Genomic DNA, 15,932 nt, shown 5'->3' with positions numbered 1-15,932 from the left:
CATTTACACTTTATTATCTTTCAAATTATTTATAATTAATATTTTGAGAAGACCCGTCGAGCCAAGTGAAATCATAGTCATTGCCGATGTCAGTAGCACATAAAAAGCACCCATTACACTCTTGGAGTTGTTTGTTTTTGGAATTGTGTCCAGCTGTAGAAACCACGCCTAATCAGATTGGAACCGGGTGTAGCCCTGCGGCTTACTAGTTTCAGTCAAATCGTCTAAGCCATACCAGCATGGAAAGCAGGCGCTAAATGATGATTATGTTGACTGGAACTGGTTGTAATTGGAGACTGGCTGTAGAATGAGGAGAACTTTATCTTTCATAAACTCATGGAGTTTGGTGCCTGCCTTATTTTTCAGTCTCTATTTGAGTCTTCAATGGAATCAACTTTCTGATCTTTGCAAACATCTGACAATTTTCTTTTTCATAAATTACATTTAGTTTGTCCAGCTACCTCATCAGTTCCAGCAATCAGCTTTTTGATGAAGTGTAGCAAGTATAGGGACTGGCAGGGCTGTGTGATTAAAAAAGTTTGCTTCTCACCCATTTTGTCTTGCATTCAATTACACTGCATGACACCTTGGGCATCTTCTACCATAGCTTTGGGCCAACCAAAGCCTTTTGGGTGAATTTAGGAGATAAGAAACTGAATGATTTCATGTGTGTGTGTATTCTTTTATTCTTTTACTTGTTTCAGTCATTTTGACTACGGCCATGCTGGAGCACCGCATTTAGTTGAACAGATCGACCCTGGAACTTATTCTTTGTAAGATTAATACTAATTCTATCGGTCTCCTTTACCAAACCACTAAGTTATGGGTACGTAAGCACACCAACATCAGTTGTCAAGCAATGGTGGGGGGACAAACACAGATACACAAATATATATATATATATATATAAGTCAGTAAATAGTGGGGTTGTGTTAACCGCACGTAGAGAAATAATAGGAAAATGAAAAATAATAATAAGGCAGAATGCTAAACTGAAAGCATATTTTAATATAGATTTCTAACCGGCTTTCATTGCATGGCAAATTTCCAAGAAGAGGGAGAATGAAAATGTTTTTTACAAAAAAGTAAAAAATAATATATAAAAAAAAATAATATATAAAAAAATAAATATACCAATACATTATATTGTCTTTGAGCTTTTAAAGTTCAATGGTAATCCATGTAGATAATAGTTGGAAAAATAAGGATGCATGAAATTCAGAGTTGTGTTAGGTTTAAAAAAAGAAAAGGGACTGAAGGTTTATGTGTTAAGCAGGAAGTGTGGTGTCAAAACAGGAAGTGTGTAAAATTTTTATTATGATCACTATGGATCTATATACACAGATTCATACAAAAACAATACAGACAGATAGACAAAATGTATGAGTTCTTATAAGTTTTAAAAAATTTTTACGATGTCTTTATATAAAATTTACAATTTGAAATTCTTATAACGATGACTTACTTTTATTTCCTTTTGAATATTCAGACATACATATGCATACATACCCACACACATATATATATCTATATAAATATATACATATATATACACATATATACATACATACATACATACCCACACACATATATATATCTATATAAATATATACATATATACACATATATACATACATACACACACACATACATACCCACACATACACCTACACACATGTATGTCTATTAAAAAGGGAGATTGGGTTTTTCAACTCGGCAGCCTATAAGGCCCAGCAGTTTGCCTTTTATTTTCTCAATGATTAGTTTGGGTGACTTACACCCACCTTTTTCACTACTTCCTTCCATCTCCGTTTATATACTTTCGCTGACAGGGTTCTCTTTTCCAGCCCTATCTTGCTCTTCAGATGATATCTGAAGTAGGACAGCAATCCAGGGCCGGATATGTAGGACCCTGTCACGATACCTTCCATTCTTGTCCTCCATATACACTCTTTCAATACTGCTACCGTACAGAGAAAACAAGCCTCACCTTCCTTTGATAGTCCAATTGGCGGTATCATCTTTATCATAGACTCAGCCGACAGCTGTACTCGTCCCAGATGCGACAACACGTGTTCTACGTAAATCATCAAGCCGGAGAGCTGCCAACAATGTACGAGAGCGTGCTGGACAGTTTCACTGTCCAGCACTCTGTCCAAGTACTCTGGCTTGAAGGTCTTACGAAACAGGTTGGCGAGTTGGTTCTCGTCGAACCCCAGAGCCCCTCCTAAGACGTCATCGTTTTCCCCCTCCACTAGCCCTCTGTAGAATACCGAGGTGGTATTCCCGCAGCCAGCCTTGCCCGTCTTGTGTATAGACCAGAGTGCCTAACGGCACTCCTTCTGCCATAAAGTCAGATTACGCCTTTTAATGAGACCGGGTTTAAATCTTTCCAGCGAGGCCGGTCGCTGCAAGAACTCCTCCGCCAATGGACTCCACACCTTATCACCCTCCCGGTGGCACCAGAGATGTCTCAGCCTCAACACATGTCTGCGCATCATTAGCCAGGGCATCCCCAAACCACCCTTTAGTGGTTCCTGGCAGCAGACGGAGCGCCTCACAAGTGGCTTCCCCCCCCCCCCCCCCCCTCCACAAAAAGCGGAAGAGGAGTCGTACCAGCTTGTTTAGCCAAAAATCGGGGCAAGGCACAACGGACAGGCGGTAGGTGATTACAGATGCTATAAACATCTGCACCACCTCCGCTCTACCCTTCAAGGACAGAGACCGCCCGGACCACTTCCGGACTATAGCCTCCACCTTGTTTACTACCTCGATCCAATTCTTCTCCGTCTGTGAGTCTGAACCAAACCAAACTCCAAGCAACTTAACAGGACCATCTGTCCAGTGTCCAACGACACTGGACGATAACGGCCTGTTCCTCCAGGTGCCGAGGCGCAGACCGATGGACTTGTCCTTGTTAACTCTTGCTCCTGCCTCCGCTTCGTATCTTCGGAGAGCATCTTCTACACGAGGTAGTTGTGCTTCCTTAGACATGATGAGAGTGACGTCATCAGCATACGCAGAAGTAAACTTACCGCATCCAATCTCATTAGGGTTGCCACCTAACTTCTCCAGCCTCCGCAGCAATGGCTCCAGGGCCAAAACATACAAGACCGGAGACAAGGGACACACTTGACGAACAGACCGCTTGATCGAAAACGGCTCCGTTAGGTAACCGTTTATCTGGACAGTGGACTTAATGCCGCTGTACATAGCGGAGATCCATCTGCGAAAGCCCGGGCCTATCCCAGCCGCTTCGAGGACGGCCTCCAGTTACCGATGGTCTACCCTATCGAATGCTTTACTTTGGTCTAAGTGGACCACTGCCCCTCCTTTGCCGGCTAATTTCCCAACCCTGTCTAAGGTGTAGCGGAGAAGGTGAAGATTGTTCTGGATCGACCTGCCTGGGATTGCACAGGTTTGTGCCTTCCTGACAAGCTTCTCCATGACAGCCGTCAACCTTTTAGCTAACACCTTGGCCAAAATCTTTAACTCTACGATAAGTAGAGTTATGGGCCTATAGTTACTAATACTATCCCCCTTCTTGGGTCCTTCTGTATCAGCATCACAACTCCCCGGCTTACAGAACTGGGAATTCTCCCATTCTGCTGCCAGGATCTCCCCAAACAAGTCCGGCATTACTCGGTAAAACTCATAGGGCAGACCATCCAGTCCCGGAGACTTTTCCCCAGCGCACTCGGCCAGCACCTCTCTTACCTCCGCGGGAGTGATCAGGCCTTCACAGCATTCAGCCTCACGTGCCGAGAGTCGAGGCCCGCCAGCTCGGAAGTCCCTTAAGGGCTCCCCACGCTCAAGCGGACCGCTCTCCCCGAACACCCGAGCAAAATGCTGGTGAAGGGCCTTTTGCATCTCCTCCTGTCCATAGATCCTGCGTCCCTGCCCGTCAGTTAAAGACTTAATGCAGGACTTCTTGCTCTTCTGACTCTCCACATGGCGAGCCCATCTGGCTACGTTGATACCTTCTCGTTTCCCAGCGCGTAACTTAGCTCTGATTGTTAAATCTAATGGACTCAAGTCGTATGGCTCTCTTGAGGGCGTGCCACCATCTATTATTAATGATGGTACCACATAAAGCCCTCTGCACTAACTCCTTAATCCGGGTATGGAAAGCTTCACAAGCCAAAATAGACTTGTTCATCTTCCAATACCCGGGTCCCTGTCTATGACACTTATCTATATGCACCTTACACGTCACAAGTTTGTGATCCGAGTAAGGCACAATGCAAAAATGTGGACAGCTAAAACTATTCTTATCTCTTTCCTTAACAAATATTCTATCTATGTACGATCTGAGTGAGCCGTCGTTATTACTCCACGTCCACTGTGGAACGCTCGGCTCATCCAGTCGGTAACGGTCTACTAGATTAAAGCTCTCTAGTAGACCTTTGAGGCAAGAATTTCCTTTCCTATCAGTGGAGCCTACACTATCAACTTGCATATCGAGAATAGTGTTGAAGTCCCCTAACAAAACTATGGTTTTAGACGTCAATAGAAAGTACTCCAGGTTCCGAAAAAAATCCGACTGCCTCTGTCCGTTAGGAGCATAGGCAGCTACCAACCTGAAGGACTGCTTACTTTCATGTGTTACATCTAGGACGACCAGCCTACCTTCTGGGTCCAGAAAGACACTATGTATCTGTAAATCCAAGTTTTTCTTGATGAGGACTGCCACGCCTGCACCTCCCCTCTGGCTCGGAGAAATAAATTTCTCGTAACCATTGAGGAGGGGCGAGAATGCTTCAGGTCCCTTCATCTTGGACTCGGTTATCACAGCCACATCTATTCTATGTGAAATGAGGTCGTGCCGAAAACAAGCATGTTTCCATTTCAACCCCATTCCACGCACATTTAAGCTACCTAACTTAATCATTGAAAAAATAGAGGTAGAAATAAGGACTTACGGTTGTGAGAGGGAGCATGGCACTTTTTGTTTGCCAACCTCCCCTCCTCCTTCCGTTTCTGCTGGGCTCTTTCTCGGGGTTGCCACCGGGCTCTGGTTTGGGGTGGCTGCCGGGCTGACAATTAATCTGCCCTCTTTTACGTCGTTGGAGACGTCTATTATTATTTTGTTTGTTACATGCTCCTGGAACAGTCTTTCTGTGTAGTCTTCTTCTGAGACCCTTGCATAACGGTATTGAGCGTCCTCTGTGCCGCTCTTGAAGTATCTTATCCTTGGGTGGGCTTTAATGTATTTTACTACTTTTTCGTTTTTCATGTTTATAGCCACTATTCTTTCATTTTTTTTTAATCCCTTCAATGCAGTTTGAGTGGGGGGGTCTTGAACCTCTGTCCTATCAGCGTTGTACCAGCGGGGTAAGGGTGGGAAGTTTTTTTTTTTCCTCTGTCTGTATTTTTTGTTTGGGGAGGGGACTCTGGCGTGTGCTGTTTTTCCTTTTGTTGCTCGCAGTTGAGAACTCCATCTTTGCCGTTTCGTTCTCTACTACGGTAACCATTTTCTCACTCTCTTGTTGTTGTTGTTGTTTTTTTTTCTCAGTGTTTCCACTCTCCACTTCAACGGTTACTGCTGTATCCTTTCCTTCCTCGTCCGCTTTCGGAGGAGGGGCGTCACCTGCTTTAACGGTGTTTGGCTTTTTTTTAATACAGGCCGAGCGGACGTGACCCTTCTGCCCACACTTGAAACATCTGGGTTGACGTCCCTCCACCGACACGCGGATGGTGAGCCACTCTCCCACAAACACCCTATCGGGCAAATTTTCATACGTGTTGTTTTCTGCTTGGACCACAATTTCTAGAGTCTGGCCTCTCCAGCTGGTCGCTTCCTTCCTCTTCATACTCAGAATATTTATTTTTTCCTCAACGTTGAATATTACCGCTGCTGCCGCCCACATTACGTCGTATCTGAATGGTATGTCCTCTATGGTTACCCGTGCTGTTCTTTTTCCCATGTAAGTGGGCAGCAACATGATTGTATCATTTTTCAACGTTTCCGTTGATACCTCCCTCGCCACTTCAGCCGAGTCGAAGTGCACCTCAACCGTTGCACTTCGTACTCCGCGGTTGACGTGGCTAACCTTTGACCATATTGGTGCTAGACACATTTCAACTAGTCCTTTACGAACTTCAGTAATTTTTTTTTCCTTTATGTTGTAGACTTTGTATACTACAATTTTTTTCCTTCAGGGCATTGATGGTCTCGGGTGGTGGAATCAATTTGGTTTCACCATCCACCTTTTGGATGTACTTTCTGAAAGCGTACAAACTTTCCTTTACAACTTTTAATTCTATGGTGTTTCCACCAACAGCCTGAGAAAAACTTTGCTTTTCCTTTGGCATACCTTCTCCCTGAATGGGAACGTTGCTCTCAGCTGACGCCATCCTTGTCACAAAGACAAAAAATCTTGTCGCAAAGACAAAAAATTGTGTTGGTAATTTCCAGCCCCGTAGGGCGAAAACAACTGTTAAACAACCAGTTACTGAATTTACAGTTCAAAAATATATAACAATAAACACACGGAGAAGAACTCACACAGACGTAGCAGCAAAGAAATGTTGAATCACAAGTTACAATATTCCAAACAGGAAGTGTGTGTAAGGGAAGACAAATCTGTGGGTTTTATACTCTTTAGTTGGAGTATAAAACCCACAGATTTGTCTTCCCTTACACACACTTCCTGTTTTGACACCACACTTCCTGCTTAACACATAAACCTTCAGTCCCTTTTCTTTTGTTAAACCTAACACAGCTCTGAATTTCATGCATCCTTATTTTTCCAACTATTATCTACATGGATTACCATTGAACTTTAAAAGCTCAAAGACAATATAATGTATTGGTATATTTATTTTTTTATATATTATTTTTTACTTTTTTTGTAAAAAACGATTTTCATTCTCCCTCTTCTTGAAAATTTGCCATGCAGTGAAAGCCGGTTAGAAATCTATATTAAAATATGCTTTCAGTTTAGCATTCTGCCTTATTATTATTTTTCATTTTCCTCTCTCTCTCTCTCTCTCTCTCTCTCTCTCTCTCTCTCTCTCTCTCTATATATATATATATATATATATATATATATATATATATATATATATATATATATATATATATATATATGAATGACAGGCTTCTTTCAGTTTCCATCTACCAAATCCACTCGCAAGGCTTTGGTTGGCTCAAGGATATAGTAGAAGACACTTGCCCGAGTGTCATGCAGTGGGACTGAACCAGGAACTGTGTGGTTGGGAAGCAAGCTTCTTACTGCACAGCCACCCCTGCACCTATCAAAATAAGCAACCAGGATATCCAGAGGTAATGCAGTATGATCGTTTCATGCAACTCCATTTAATTGAACAATGCAATCATTACATCAATGTAAAATGCAGAGTAATCCTCAGCTGCACAAAGACATAAAATTTAATTAAATTAGAACAGATGGACACATTAATATAATTATACCTAAAATCTCCAAGAAGTTAAGGAGATAGACAAAGAGCATGATGTCTCCACTTCAGCATTGAAGTTACTAAATTATCAAGAAGACTCTGCCTGTCACTGATGGATGTAATGATTGCATTGTTCAATTAAATGGAGTTGCATGAAATGATTGTACTGCATTACCTCTGGATATCCTTGTTGCTTATTTTGATTTTGATCACCTTACTTTGAAATTGTATAGATAATACCGTACTAAATTCTGGTGCCTCAACTTAAGTACCATATTCATCTGAATCTATCTATCTATCTATATATATATATATATATATATAATTATGTGTATTTCTTCTATCTTAATGAATAAAAATTCTTCTGATAGAATAAATAGGTTAATAGAAACCAATGTATATATATATGAGAGGACAAATGAAAGAAAAGGCACTCAACACAGTTCGATTCAGATTCCATGCTATTTAAAGTTTCCAAGCCCCTAATAGGGCTTTTTCTCAGACTAGTGGAAAATCAAATTTCCACTGGCATGAGGAAAAGCCCTGTTAGGGGCTTGGAAGCTTTAAATAGCACAGAATCCAAATCAAACTGTTTTGAGAAATATATATATATATATATATATATACATATATATATATATAAGAATTTAAGGATTGGAGAAAACGCATGTTATAATTGCATAACATGCGTTTTCTCCAATCCTTAAATTCTTAAATATACTCAAATACCCAAAATTTCAAGGAGTTCCTGCCTTAAAAACAGGAGCTAACCACAGTTATTTTGTGTTCTTTGCTACATTGGTTTCTATTAACCCATTTATTCTATCAGAATTTTTATTCATTAAGATAGAATAAATACACATAATTATATATATATATATATATATATATATATATATATATATATATATATATATATATATATATATATATATATACATACATATACATATTATTCTTAAACAAGAATATCTTTGACAGTGACTTCAAAGTTTCAGTTAGTTAAGCCATCACTGAACTGCAATGAATTGAAGTTAATCTTAGCTTTATGTAGTCTCTGTTGAGTTAAAATCTTCAAAGGTTCAAGGTTTAGTCTAGTATTTAAAAATTTAGTAATTAGGAGTGTCAACCTTGTTTGTTTCCAGCTTTGGAAAAGTATTAGCTTACTGTTAAACAGGTGTGGGTTGGCAACAGGAAAACATCTAGCCATAGAAAATCTGCCTCAACAAATTCCATCTGACCCATGCAAGCATGGAAAGTGGTCATTAAATGATGGTGGTGGCAGTGGTTATGAGACTCTGATAGGCTCCACTGTCATAATTAATATATCTCTTGTTACTCTCTATCAGTGGAGGCTCAATGGCCCAGTGGTTAGGGCAGCGGACTCGTGGTCATAGGATTGCGGTTTCGATTCCCAGACCGGGCGTTGTGAGTGTTTATTGAGCAAAAATACCTAAAGCTCCATGAGGCTCCGGTAGGGGATGGTGGCAAACCCTACTGTACTCTTTCACCACAACTTTCTCTCACTCTTACCTCCTGTTTTTGTTGTGCCTGTAATTCAAAGGGTCAGCTTTGTCACACTGTGTCACGCTGAATATCCCTGAGAACTATGTTAAGGGTACACATGTCTGTGGAGTGCTTAGCTACTTGCACGTTAATTTCATGAGCAGGCTGTTCCGTTGATCGGATCAACTGGAACCCTCGACGTCGTAAGCGACGGAGTGCCAACAAAACAACAACTCTTTATCAATAGCAAGTAAAGAATATCCAGAGATGCTCTTTAGCAATAATTGTTTTCACAATTTTGGCAGAAGGCCAGTGATTTTAATGGCATAAGTCAATTACGTCGACCTCAGTGCTCAACTGGTACTTAATTTATTGATAAGTGCCAGAAGAAATGTCACTAAACATTTTCTCTGATGTGCTAACAATTCTGCCAGTTCAGTTTTAACTCTTTATCAGTAATAAATACTAAAAGAAAAAAATGACTGAGGACCATTAAGGAACCTTAAAGGTCCAGTTTCCTTCAAGATGGAGATTATACCCCTTTTCAAAAAATGTTTGGCACAAGCTTGGCACCTGTTCTTTGATGTGTTTTACCATGCTTTAAGTGGTTCATCAGGTAACCAATTTATCAACTAAATTAGCATAATGGTTAGCATCAAAGAGTTCATAAACTCAATTATTTGTTTTGGTTCACTTTTCGATTAAAGTTTTTCATAGAATAACAGGTCAATTTTACTATTGCAAGACCTTGCATAAGATCCAGTTCTGATATTGTTGAAAAGTTGCATCTTGGTACTTGATTCTCCCAGAGTTGATTTACTCCAAGACTGATCAAGTCAAAGTTTGTCAGCTGAGGGAGTTTTATGAAAATTTTAGAAGCATGTAGGACTGTATTATCTACTGTATTGTTATTACTGATAATGATAGGATATGATCAAGGGAGATTTGGCTGTTATTTCTAGCAGGTCGATTGACCATATAGTCTCTTTTGTTGGTTCATAATTTGCATTGCTATACTGTTTACTGCAGTTGTTTTAAACTAAGAATGGGCATCCTTTTATGAGAAGTGAGTTGCATGAGATACAGTTCATCAGGTGAACCACACTTCTAAAAGAGGAATTCAAGGTAATTTTTCATTTAGGGTGCCATTCAGTAAGTCCCACAGGCTACAGTTTGCCCATGACTGATTTAAACATTCTTTTTTCCTTATGTTTATGTCCAGTTGTTATACCACCATGATGACATTTAACTAAACACACCTTACTGGTTTCCCATCAGTTGCTAGCAAGAAAAAAGCAAAAACACACACACACACACAGAGGCTGATATTTTTTTATTATTTCATTATTTCTTTATGTCTGGGAAGGTTTGTGAACACTTGATATTTAGTTGAGTACACTTCCGTAATCATAACTTCTGATCACAGAGTTGGCTTTTCATATCCTGTTTCAGTGCTTCACTCTGTCCTTGACAAAAATACTTAACTCTCAAAGACTTACTTAGCTTTGAACAGAGATCCTATGTTTGTACACTTCACTCTCAAACAGCTGAATGCTGTGAATAATTAATAACTGTTTCATTTGTTTGCAGCACTGAAACAAATCTACTCTTGGAGAGAAGGACAATGTAAAACTACTTCTGTGTATTGTCCTTTGAATCTCTGTGAGTCTTCATTGGTATCTAAACCACCCCAATTGGTAAAACAGATGTTAGTTTATGCAACTATCCAACTAAGACATTTCTTGTCTTCTACAACAATTTCACATAAATCCATTTGGAAATTTAATAGGTGCCACTGGACGTAAAGAAATAGAATTACTACATTTTAAGACTGATCATCTTAGGTTTATAATTTTGGACCTAAAACTATATATATATATATGTGTGTGTGTGTAGTTTTAGGCCCAAAATTATATATATATATATATATATATATAATGGGCACTGGTGTGGCTGTGTGGTTTAAAGTCAGCTTCCTAACCATAAGGTCCATATATATGAATGTTTGTGTCTCCTTGTGATATCATGTGATTGTTGTAAATGCGTGTCATTCATTTCCAATATTCTGTGGCAACATGTCTGGCAATAGGAAAATATTACCTTGCTTCAAAACAAATAAGAGTTGGGGTTGGCAAGAGGAAGGGCATCTGGCTGTAGAAAAATCAGCCCCAATAAATTTTGTCTGACCCATATAAGCATGGAAATATGGACATTAAAATGATGATGATACACGCACACATATACACACAACAAACTTCTTTCTGTTTCAATCTACTGAATCCGATGGGCTTTTTGTCAGCTCAGTCATTGGTCATGCTCGAATGGTTCTTTTTATGTGCCACTGACATGGGTGTCAGTCAGGCAGCACTAGCATCAGCCACACTCAAATAGTGCTTTGTACATGCCACCAGCATGGGGGCCAGTCAGGTGGCATTGGCATTGGCCACTACTACAATTCCACTCAGCAGGTCTTCACAAGCACAGAATATTGCTCAACAATTGAAGAGTGCTTTTAAACAGGCCAGTTATGTGACACTGGCATCCACCACAACTATGATCTCACTTGGCTTGCTGGTTTTTCTTAAGCATGCATATCTCCAAAAGTCTTCGTCGCTTGTCATTGCCTCTTTGAGGCCCAACGTTTGAAGGTCATGCTTCACCATCTTATCCCATGTCTTCTTGGGTCTACCTCTTCCACAGGTTCCCTCCACTGTTAGGGTGTGACACTTCTTCACACAGCTGTCCTCATCTATACGCAACACATGACCATACCAGCACAGTCGTCTCTCCTGCACACAACATCTGATGCTTCTTATGTCCAGCTTTTCTCTCAGGGGTCCTAACACTGACATTACACATCCAGCAGAACATAATAGCTTCATTTCTTTCAAGCCTATGCATGTCCTCAGCAGTGTAGCATGGCTGTTCGCACACATGCATCATACAGTCTACCTTTCACTCTGAGCGAGGGGCCCTTTCTTACCAGCAGAGGTAGGAGCTCTCTGAACTTTGCCTAGGATATTCTTATTGTAGCAGCTATGCTTTCAGAGCATCCACCCTTGCTACTGACTTGATCACCTAAGTAACAGAAGCTATCAACTACATCTAGTTTTTTCCCCTGGTGTGTGATGGAATCTGTTTTCTGCACATCTTTGATGTTTATTACACCTGTGCATCTGCCACACACAAAAAAACTATCTTCCCAGTTAACCTTCCTTTGATATTGCTGCACCTCTTAAAAATCTCCTGGAGTTTCTACCTACTCATTTTCTACAGATCAAGCAGGGCCATCTACCTGAAGGGATTTGTGATTTGTCCACCTTCCTACTTACTAAGACCTTACTTCCTACTTACTAAGACCTTGCTTCCACAGCTGTAACTTCTCTAGTTCTGGAAGTGACTCAAAGCAACATTTACTCGTGTGAATAAAGAAACAACACACATCTAAAACAATAGTTGGCAAGTGAGGTGATGAGGACAGTTTGCCCCAGGTAGCATTTCTAGGTCTGCTTTATGGGGTTGGTGCTGCAAACTCAAAGGCTGCCTCAAGAGGTGCACACACACATTAGCTATGCCACTGCATTTAAAACACAGCTCAAGTTTGCCATAAACGCAAGGCTTCATTGTCTTTAATAACCTTTTACAATAACTACATGTCTTAAATTCCAGTTTTGTGGGAAGAAATATGTTTCAATTAATTCCTAAACTAGAACTGTGTGGTTTAAAATTCCTAAACTAAAACTAATTTTTTACAAGAATTTTTTTCTTACAATATCATCATATAACTTTGACCTTAATTTGTTTTCAAAATTAAGAATAAAGTAGTTCATTGTATGATGAGGTTATTGAACATTTTACATCTCAAAGAAGAACAGAACTTGCATTTAATTTAAGTAAGTAAAATTATATGGTTTCTTATTCTTCAGTGTGTGCACATAAAAAAATCATGGCTTATTTTAGAATACTTATGATTTATAGGGTATTATTAATTCAGTTTACTTTAGTGTGTGAAGACGCATGACTCAGTGAGTAGTTAGAGCATTGAACTTACAATAATGAGGTTGTGAGTTCGATTCCCAGACCGGGGTGCATGTTGTGTTCTTGAGCAAGGCACTTTATTTTCACATTGCTCCATTTCACTCAGCTGTAGAAATGAGTTGTGATGTCACTGATGCCAAGTTGTGTTGGCCTTTGCCTTTCCCTTGGATAACATCAGCAGCATGGAGAGGGAAGGCTGGCATGCATGGGTAACTGTTGGTCTTCCATAAAAACAACCCTAGGTTGTGCGTTTGCCAGTGAGGTGACTTTCTGTCCAGACTTGTATCCTGGAGGGGAACCTTTTAGGTTTACCCATGGTCATTCGTGACCAACATAATCGAATTTTAGTTTTTTTACTTTAGTGTCATATATCTGTATCCCAATAGAATTAAGTTTACATTATTTACATTTGGGATCCCGCATTTTGAATAGCAATGCACAGTTTGAATGCCTAATTTGAGTAATTTTAACGTTAGTCATAGTATGGTCAGTGTGGAAGCACACCCAATGACAACAACCACTATACACCACTGATGCATTACTTCTCTTCCTCAGAGTAAATAATAATAATTCTACTATAGGCACAAAGCCAGCAAATTTAGGGGCGGGGACAAGATGATTACATCAACCCTCAGTACTAGACTGGTGCATTTTCTCTTTATTGACTCCCAAATGGATGAAAGGCAAAATTAACCTTGGTCGGATTTGAACTCAGAATATAAAGAGCTGGAAGAAATGCTACTAAGGATTTTGTCCAATATGGTAACAATTCTGTCAGCTTGCCACCTTGTATAACCATGATAATAACTATCAAATCTTGCCACAAAGCCAGCAATTCTGAAGGGAGGGGAAGTCGTTTACATTGACCACCCCCACCCACTACTTGACAGGTACTTTATCATCCTCAACCTAAGTTGAGCTTGGTAGCTTTTGAACTCAGAACATAAAAAGCCAGAACAAATGTCGCTAACCATTTTGTCTGACGCACTAACAATTTTGCCAGCTCATTGCCTTGAACAATAACCCTTTCTATTAAAAGTACAAGGCCTGAAATGTTTTAGGGGAAAAGCTAGTCGATTGTGATGACTCCAATGCTCAACCGGCCCTTATTTTAGCCACCCTGAAAGTATGAAAAGCAAAGTCGACCTTGGTGGAATTTGAACTGAGAACTTAAAAGGGAACGAAATTCCATCAAGTAATTTGTCCAGTAGGCAAATGATTTTGCCAGCTCACCACCTTGTATGATAATAATTTTCTCACCTTGACACCAGACTAACATATGTTGGAAAGATTTGTAGTCATTTGAGTTGGTATCAGTATATTACTGGTATAGTTATTAACTTCACAGAGAAGAAATGTTAAGTCGAGAGTGATTAATCTTTCTCTCTACCATTTTATTATGTACGAAATTGTCAAACTGAATAATAATAATAAAAAAAAAATTCTTGTTGGAAACCTCACATCAGTTTTAAGACACAGTCATAACAACTAATGTAATACCATCACTGTTAAAAAATATTCCTAGAAGCATAACAACAGCGGACCTAAATAACATCACACCTGATTTTTGACAACAATGGATCTCGCTACGAACCAACAGCAGGGAAGCATTCTATGTGGTCTTTTAACTTGCTAGAAATAGCAGTCAAATTGCCCTTAAATTACAACTACTGTTTTAAGAAGGGAAGGACACATCGGATAATCACCTGGATACTCGGAATATAGAGGAGGGGGTGACCACAACCGGAGCTCCTTCCATCTTAGGTGTGCTTCGTGAAAGCTACACTGGGGTTAAATAACAACATACTGTACGCCAGAGAACAGATGTTACTATGAAGCACAATATCAGCAGCAGCAGCGACTGTATAACAGCTGATATAACAACCACAGCACGTAACAGCCAATCAATCACTAGCCGTATCGACCAACAATCAATATATCATCAATAAATTGTCTAACGATGATCAACCGATACAACATCAACCAACAAACATAACCACACTATCTAGAAGATAACAGTAACAGCAGCTGATGCAGTATCATCGTTGTCGTCATCATCATCATCATAAGAGACAAATATAATGGTTTGTGATTTAGGCAGTTTTGAGGTGAGGAGTTAAGTCGTTTAAATCGACCCCCCAATACTTGGTTGGTACTTTATTTTATCGACCCCGAAAGGATGAACGGTACAGTTGCTCTCGGTGGGATTTGAACTCAGAACGTAATGAGCCGGAAGAAATGCTGTTAAGCATTTTGTTCAACGCAGTAATGATTCTACCATCTTTATTGCTTTGCTTAATAATAATAATGAAGGTTTAACCCATTAGAGTTGTAATGGCAATAGAGAAAACATTTCTAACACTACAACTACCACTTCTACTACCCCGACGACTACTACTACAAACTGAGAAACGGCAGGAAGTCAGTTATTAGGAATAAACGAAATTTTACAGTAGTCGCCTCCACCAAATCTTACGTGTTCACCACCGCCGCCACTACTACCACCATCACCATTTATGTTTATTTCGTCGGTCGCCGCCAGAACAGCGAACGAAGGACATTACTTCATCTGGTGTCGTTTTATTATTGGTTCCGATTGTGGTGGTGTGAGCATCACCTGAGGAAAGTGTTCGAGTGAGTGTTTGTGTGTGTGTGTGTGTGTGTGTAATTGACAAGAGAATTCTTCTTGGCTGTGCGTGCGCGTACTTTGAGCGTGTGTGTGTGGTTGACAAGAGAATTCTTGACTCTGTGTATATGTGTGTGATTGGTGAGAATTCTTGATTGTGTGTGTATGATTGACACGAGGATTCCTGATTCTGTATGTTAAATGACACCAACTAATTATTTCTCGAGCTAAAAAAAAAAAAAGAAAATCACCCCACCCCTCAAACCACCGATGCTGTTCCCTGAACTCCGACTGCGCTCACACTTCTCCCTCCCATCGCCGGTTCTTACCAATTCTTCTA

At 40.0% G+C, this 15,932-nt stretch overlaps 1 protein-coding gene across 3 annotated transcripts in view; it reads left to right on the top strand.

Annotated features, from left to right (window-relative positions):
* Positions 1–15,932, top strand: part of LOC106868412 (uncharacterized) — a 148,342-nt gene that overhangs the window by 73,811 nt on the left and 58,599 nt on the right. The gene's annotated exons all lie outside the window — the stretch shown is intronic.

The sequence above is a fragment of the Octopus bimaculoides genome, chromosome 2 (genome assembly GCF_046866305.1).
Source record: "Octopus bimaculoides isolate indiv1 chromosome 2, ASM4686630v1, whole genome shotgun sequence".
Classification (NCBI taxonomy): Eukaryota; Metazoa; Mollusca; class Cephalopoda; order Octopoda; family Octopodidae; genus Octopus; species Octopus bimaculoides.
The sequence above is the reverse complement of the archived record's forward strand: the minus strand, read 5'-3'. Positions and strand labels throughout refer to the sequence as shown.